The 5,000-nt window shown below is 46.6% G+C and overlaps 1 non-coding gene and 12 pseudogenes across 1 annotated transcript; all 13 read left to right on the forward strand.

The window, feature by feature from the left end:
• Positions 1–513: 513 nt before the first annotated feature.
• On the forward strand, positions 514–622 carry LOC149297237 (5S ribosomal RNA; annotated as a pseudogene).
• Positions 623–831: 209 nt separating this feature from the next.
• On the forward strand, positions 832–950 carry LOC149297238 (5S ribosomal RNA; annotated as a pseudogene).
• A 198-nt stretch (positions 951–1,148) lies between these two features.
• On the forward strand, positions 1,149–1,267 carry LOC149297239 (5S ribosomal RNA; annotated as a pseudogene).
• A 233-nt stretch (positions 1,268–1,500) lies between these two features.
• On the forward strand, positions 1,501–1,619 carry LOC149297240 (5S ribosomal RNA; annotated as a pseudogene).
• Positions 1,620–1,853: 234 nt separating this feature from the next.
• On the forward strand, positions 1,854–1,972 carry LOC149297241 (5S ribosomal RNA). Its single transcript, XR_016276535.1, has one exon. It is a non-coding gene; the product is annotated as a 5S ribosomal RNA (ribosomal RNA).
• A 189-nt stretch (positions 1,973–2,161) lies between these two features.
• Positions 2,162–2,280, forward strand: LOC149297242 (5S ribosomal RNA; annotated as a pseudogene).
• A 219-nt stretch (positions 2,281–2,499) lies between these two features.
• On the forward strand, positions 2,500–2,608 carry LOC149297243 (5S ribosomal RNA; annotated as a pseudogene).
• Positions 2,609–2,858: 250 nt separating this feature from the next.
• Positions 2,859–2,977, forward strand: LOC149297244 (5S ribosomal RNA; annotated as a pseudogene).
• Positions 2,978–3,260: 283 nt separating this feature from the next.
• LOC149297245 (5S ribosomal RNA) lies at positions 3,261–3,379 on the forward strand (annotated as a pseudogene).
• A 197-nt stretch (positions 3,380–3,576) lies between these two features.
• On the forward strand, positions 3,577–3,695 carry LOC149297246 (5S ribosomal RNA; annotated as a pseudogene).
• Positions 3,696–3,894: 199 nt separating this feature from the next.
• LOC149297247 (5S ribosomal RNA) lies at positions 3,895–4,013 on the forward strand (annotated as a pseudogene).
• A 207-nt stretch (positions 4,014–4,220) lies between these two features.
• Positions 4,221–4,339, forward strand: LOC149297248 (5S ribosomal RNA; annotated as a pseudogene).
• Positions 4,340–4,577: 238 nt separating this feature from the next.
• Positions 4,578–4,696, forward strand: LOC149297249 (5S ribosomal RNA; annotated as a pseudogene).
• Positions 4,697–5,000: the final 304 nt, after the last annotated feature.

Raw genomic sequence — 5,000 nt, forward strand, 5'->3', positions numbered from 1 at the left:
TTTCTTTTCTCACAGTCCGGGGAGAGATTTTTGCCATGTGTTTCTTGCTCATCATCAAAACTTTAAACTATTATTTGAACCTTCTCACCTTCTCACCTTCTCACCTTCTCACCTTCTCACCTTCTCTGTCCTGTCCCAGGGCTTATAATTCTTTCTGTCTGACGACAAGCAGCAGCAGCAACAGAAAAAGAGAAGTAAAATAAATAGCTCCCACACCTGCAGCCATACCACCCTGAAAGCGCCTGATCTCGTCTGATCGCAGGGTTGGGCCTGGTTAGTACATGGATGGGAGACTGCCTGGGAATACCAGTTGTTGTAGGCTTTTTCTTTTCTCACAGTCCGGGGAGAGCTTTTTGCCATGTGTTTCTTGCTCATCATCAAAGCTTTAAACCCTTATTTTTACCTTCTCACCTTCTCACCTTCTCTGTCCTGTCCCAGGGCTTATAATTCTTTCTGTCTGACGACAAGCAGCAGCAGCAACAGAATGAGAGAAGTAAAATAAAATGCTCTCATGCTTACGGCCATACCACCCTGAAAGCGTCTGATCTTGTAAGTTAAGCAGAGTTGGGCCTGGTTAGTACTTGGATGGGAGACCACCTGGGAATACCCGGTGTTGTAGGCTTTTTCTTCTCTTACAGTCCGGGGAGAGCTTTTTGCCATGTGTTTCTTGCTCATCATCAAAACTTTAAACTATTATTTGAACCTTCTCACCTTCTCACCTTCTCACCTTCTCACCTTCTCTGTCCTGTCCCAGGGCTTATAATTCTTTCTTTCTGACGGCAAGCAGCAGCAGCAACAGAATAAGAGAAGTAAAAAAAAAAAATCTCTCCCGCCTGCAGCCATACCACCCTGAAAGTGCCCGATCTCATCTGATCTCGGAAGCTAAGCAAGGTTGGGCTTGGTTAGTTCCTGGATGGGAGACCACCTGGGAATACCAGGTGTTGTAGGTTTTTTCTTTTATCAAGTCCAGGGAGAGCTTTTTGCCATGTGTTTCTTGCTCATCATCAAAGCTTTAAACCTTTATTTGAACCTTCTCACCTTCTCACCTTCTCACCTTCTCTGTCCTGTCCCAGGGCTTATAATTCTTTCTGTCTGACGACAAGCAGCAGCACCAACAGAAAAAGAGAAGTAAAATAAAAAGGTCCCACACCTGCAGCCATACCATCCTGAAAGCGCCTGATCTCGTCTGATCTCAGAATCTAAGCAGGGTCAGGCCTGGTTAGTACATGGATGGGAGACTGAATGGGAATACCAGGTGTTGTAGGCTTTTTCTTTTCTCACAGTCCGGGGAGAGCTTTTTGCCATGTGTTTCTTGCTCATCATCAAAGCTTTAAACCCTTATTTTTACCTTCTCACCTTCTCACCTTCTCTTTCCTGTCCCAGGGCTTATAATTCTTTCTGTCTGACGACAAGCAGCAGCAGCAGCAGCAGCAGCAGCAGCAGCAGCAGCAGCAGCAACAGAAGCAACAGAATAAGAGAAGTAAAATAAAAAGCTCGCACGCCTACAGCCATACCACACTGAAAGCGCCCAATCTTGTCTGATCTTGGAAGCTAAGCAGGGTTGGGCCTGGTTAGTACCTGGATGGGAGACCGCCTGGGAATACCCAGTGTTACAGGCTTTTTCTTCTCTCACATTACGGTGAGAGGTTTTTGCCATGTGTTTCTTGCTCATCATCAAAACTTTAAACTATTATTTGAACCTTCTCACCTTCTCTGTCCTGTCCCAGGGCTTATAATTCTTTCTGTCTGACGACAAGCAGCAGCAGCAGCAGCAGCAGCAGCAGCAGCAGCAGCAGCAGCAGCAGCAACAGCAGCAGCAACAGAATAAGAGAAGTAAAATAAAAAGCTCTCCCGCCTGCAGCCATACCACCCTGAAAGTGCCCGATCTCATCTGATCTTGGAAGCTAAGCAGGGTTGGGCCTGGTTAGTACCTGGATGGGACACCACCTGGGTGTACCAGGTGTTGTAGGCTTTTTCTTTTCTCACAGTCCGGGGAGAGCTTTTTGCCATGTTTCTTGCTCATCATCAAAGCTTTAAACGCTTATTTGAACCTTCTCACCTTCTCGCCTTTTCTGTCCTGTCCCAGGGCTTATAATTCTTTCTGTCTGACGACAAGCAGCAGCAGTAACAGAATAAGAGAAGTAAAATAAAAAGCTCTCCTGCCTGCAGCCATACCACCCTGAAAGTGCCTGATCTCATCTGATCTTGCAAGCTAAACAGGGTTGGGCCTGGTTAGTACCTGGATGGGAGAGCGCCTGGGAATACCAGGTGTTGTAGGCTTTTTTCTTTTCTCACAGTCCGGGGAGAGCTTTTTGCCATGGGTTTCTTGCTCATCATCAAAACATTAAACTATTATTTGAACATTCTCACCTTCTCACCTTCTCACCTTCTCACCTTCTCACCTTCTCTGTCCTGTCCCAGGGCTTATAATTCTTTCTTTCTGACGACAAGCAGCAGCAGCAGCAACAGAATAAGAGAAGTAAAATAAAAAGCTTTCCCACCTGCAGCCATACCACCCTGAAAGTGCCTGATTTCGGAAGCTAAGCAAGGTTGGGCTTGGTTAGTACCTGGATGGGAAACCACCTGGGAATACCAGGTGTTGTAGGCTTTTTCTTTTCTCACAGTCCGGGGAGAGCATTTTGCCATGTGTTTTTTGCTCATCATCAAAGCTTTAAACCCTTATTTGAACCTTCTCACCTTCTCACCTTCTCACCTTCTCTGTCCTGTCTCAGGGCTTATAATTCTTTCTGTCTGACGACAAGCAGCAGCAGCAGCAGCAGCAGCAGCAGCAGCAGCAGCAGCAGCAGCAGCAGCAGCAGCAGCAACAGAATAAGAGAAGTAAAATAAATAGCTTTTACACCTGCAGCCATACCACCCTGAAAGCGCCTGATCATGTCTGATCTCAGAAGCTAAGCTGTGTTGGGCCTGGATAGTACCTGGATGGGAGACCACCTGGGAATACCAGGTGTTGTAGGTTTTTTGTTTTCTCACAGTCCGGGGAGAGCTTTTTGCCATGTGTTTCTTGCTCATCATCAAAACTTTAAACTATTATTTGAACCTTCTCACCTTCTCACCTTCTCACCTTCTCTGTCCTGTCCCAGGGCTTATAATTCTTTCTGTCTGACGACAAGCAGCAGCAGCAGCAGCAGCAGCAGCAGCAGCAGCAGCAGCAGCAGCAGCAGCAGCAGCAGCAGCAGCAGCAGCAGCAGCAGCAGCAGCAGCAGCAGCAGAATAAGAGAAGTAAAATAAAAAGCTTTCACGCTTGCAGCCATACCACCCTGAAAGCACCCGATTTTATCTGATCTTGGAAGCTAAGCAGGGTTTGGCCTGGTTTGTACATGGATGGGAGACTGCCTGGGAATACAAAGTGTTATAGGCTTTTTCTTTTCTCACAGTCCGAGGAGAGCTTTTTGCTATGTTTCTTGCTCATCATCAAAGCTTTAAACCTTTATTTGAACCTTCTCACCTTCTCACCTTCTCACCTTCTCTGTCCTGTCTCAGGGCTTATAATTCTTTCTGTATGACGACAAGCAGCAGCAGCAACAGAATAAGAGAAGTAAAACAAATCACTTTCACACCTGCAGCCATACCACCCTGAAAGCTCCTGATTTCAACTGATCTCGGAAGCTAAGCAGGGTTGGGCCTGGTTAGTACCTGGATGGGAGACCACATGGGAATACCCGGTGTTGTAGGCTTTCTCTTCTCTCACAGTCCGGGGAGAGCTTTTTGCCATGTGTTTCTTGCTCATCATCAAAACTTTAAACTATTATTTGAACCTTCTCACCTTCTCACCTTCTCACCTTCTCTGTCCTGTCCCAGGGCTTATAATTCTTTCTGTCTGACGACAAGCAGCAGCAGCAACAGAATAAGAGAAGTAAAATAAAAAGCTCTCCCGCCTGCAGCCATACCACCCTGAAAGTGCCTGATCTCCTCTGATCTTGGAAGCTAAGCAGGGTTGGGCCTGGTTAGTACCCAGATGGGAGACCGTCTGGGAATACCAGGTGTTGTAGGCTTTTTCTTTTCTCACAGTCCGGGGAGAGCTTTTTGCCATGTGTTTCTTGCTCATCATCAAAGCTTTAAACCCTTATTTGAACCTTCTCACCTTTTCACCTTCTCACCTTCTCACCTTCTCTGTCCTGTCCCAGGGCTTATAATTCTTTCTGTCTGACGACAAGCAGCAGCAGCAACAGAATAAGAGAAGTAAAATAAAATGCTCTCCCGCATGCAGCCATACCACCCTGAAAGTGCCTGATCTCCTCTGGTCTTGGAAGCTATGCAGGGTTGGGCCTGGTTAGTACATGGATGGGAGACTGCCTGGGAATACCAGGTGTTGTAGGATTTTTCTTTTCTCACAGTCCAGGGAGAGCTTTTTGCCATGTGTTTCTTGCTCATCATCAAAGCTTTAAACCCTTATTTGAACCTTCTCACCTTCTCACCTTCTCACCTTCTCTGTCCTCTCCCAGGCCTTTTAATTCTTTCTTTCTGACGACAAGCAGCAGCAGCAGCAGCAGCAGCAGCAGCAGCAGCAGCAGCAGCAGCAGCAACAGAATAAGAGAAGTAAAATAAAAAGCTCTCCCGCCTGCGGCCATACCACCCTGAAAGCGCCCAATCTTGTCTGGTCTTGGAAGCTAAGCAGTTTCAGGCCTGGTTAGTACATGGATGGGAGACTGCCTGGGAATACCAAGTGTTGTAGGCTTTTTCTTTTCTCACAGTCCGGGGAGAGCTTTTTGCCATGTGTTTCTTGCTCATCATCAAAGCTTTAAACCCTTATTTTTACCTTCTCACCTTCTCACCTTCTCACCTTCTCACCTTCTCACCTTCTCACCTTCTCACCTTCTCACCTTCTCTGTCCTGTCCCAGGGCTTATAATTCTTTCTGTCTGACGATAAGCAGCAGCAGCAACAGAATAAGAGAAGTAAAATAAGAACATCTCACGCCTATGGCCATACCACCCTGAAAGCACCCAATCTTGTCTGATCTTGGAAGCTAAGCAGGATTGG

This window comes from Sceloporus occidentalis, unplaced genomic scaffold, assembly GCF_023333645.1.
Source record: "Sceloporus occidentalis isolate IW3139 unplaced genomic scaffold, rSceOcc1.0.p SCAF_38, whole genome shotgun sequence".
NCBI classification, from domain to species: Eukaryota; Metazoa; Chordata; class Lepidosauria; order Squamata; family Phrynosomatidae; genus Sceloporus; species Sceloporus occidentalis.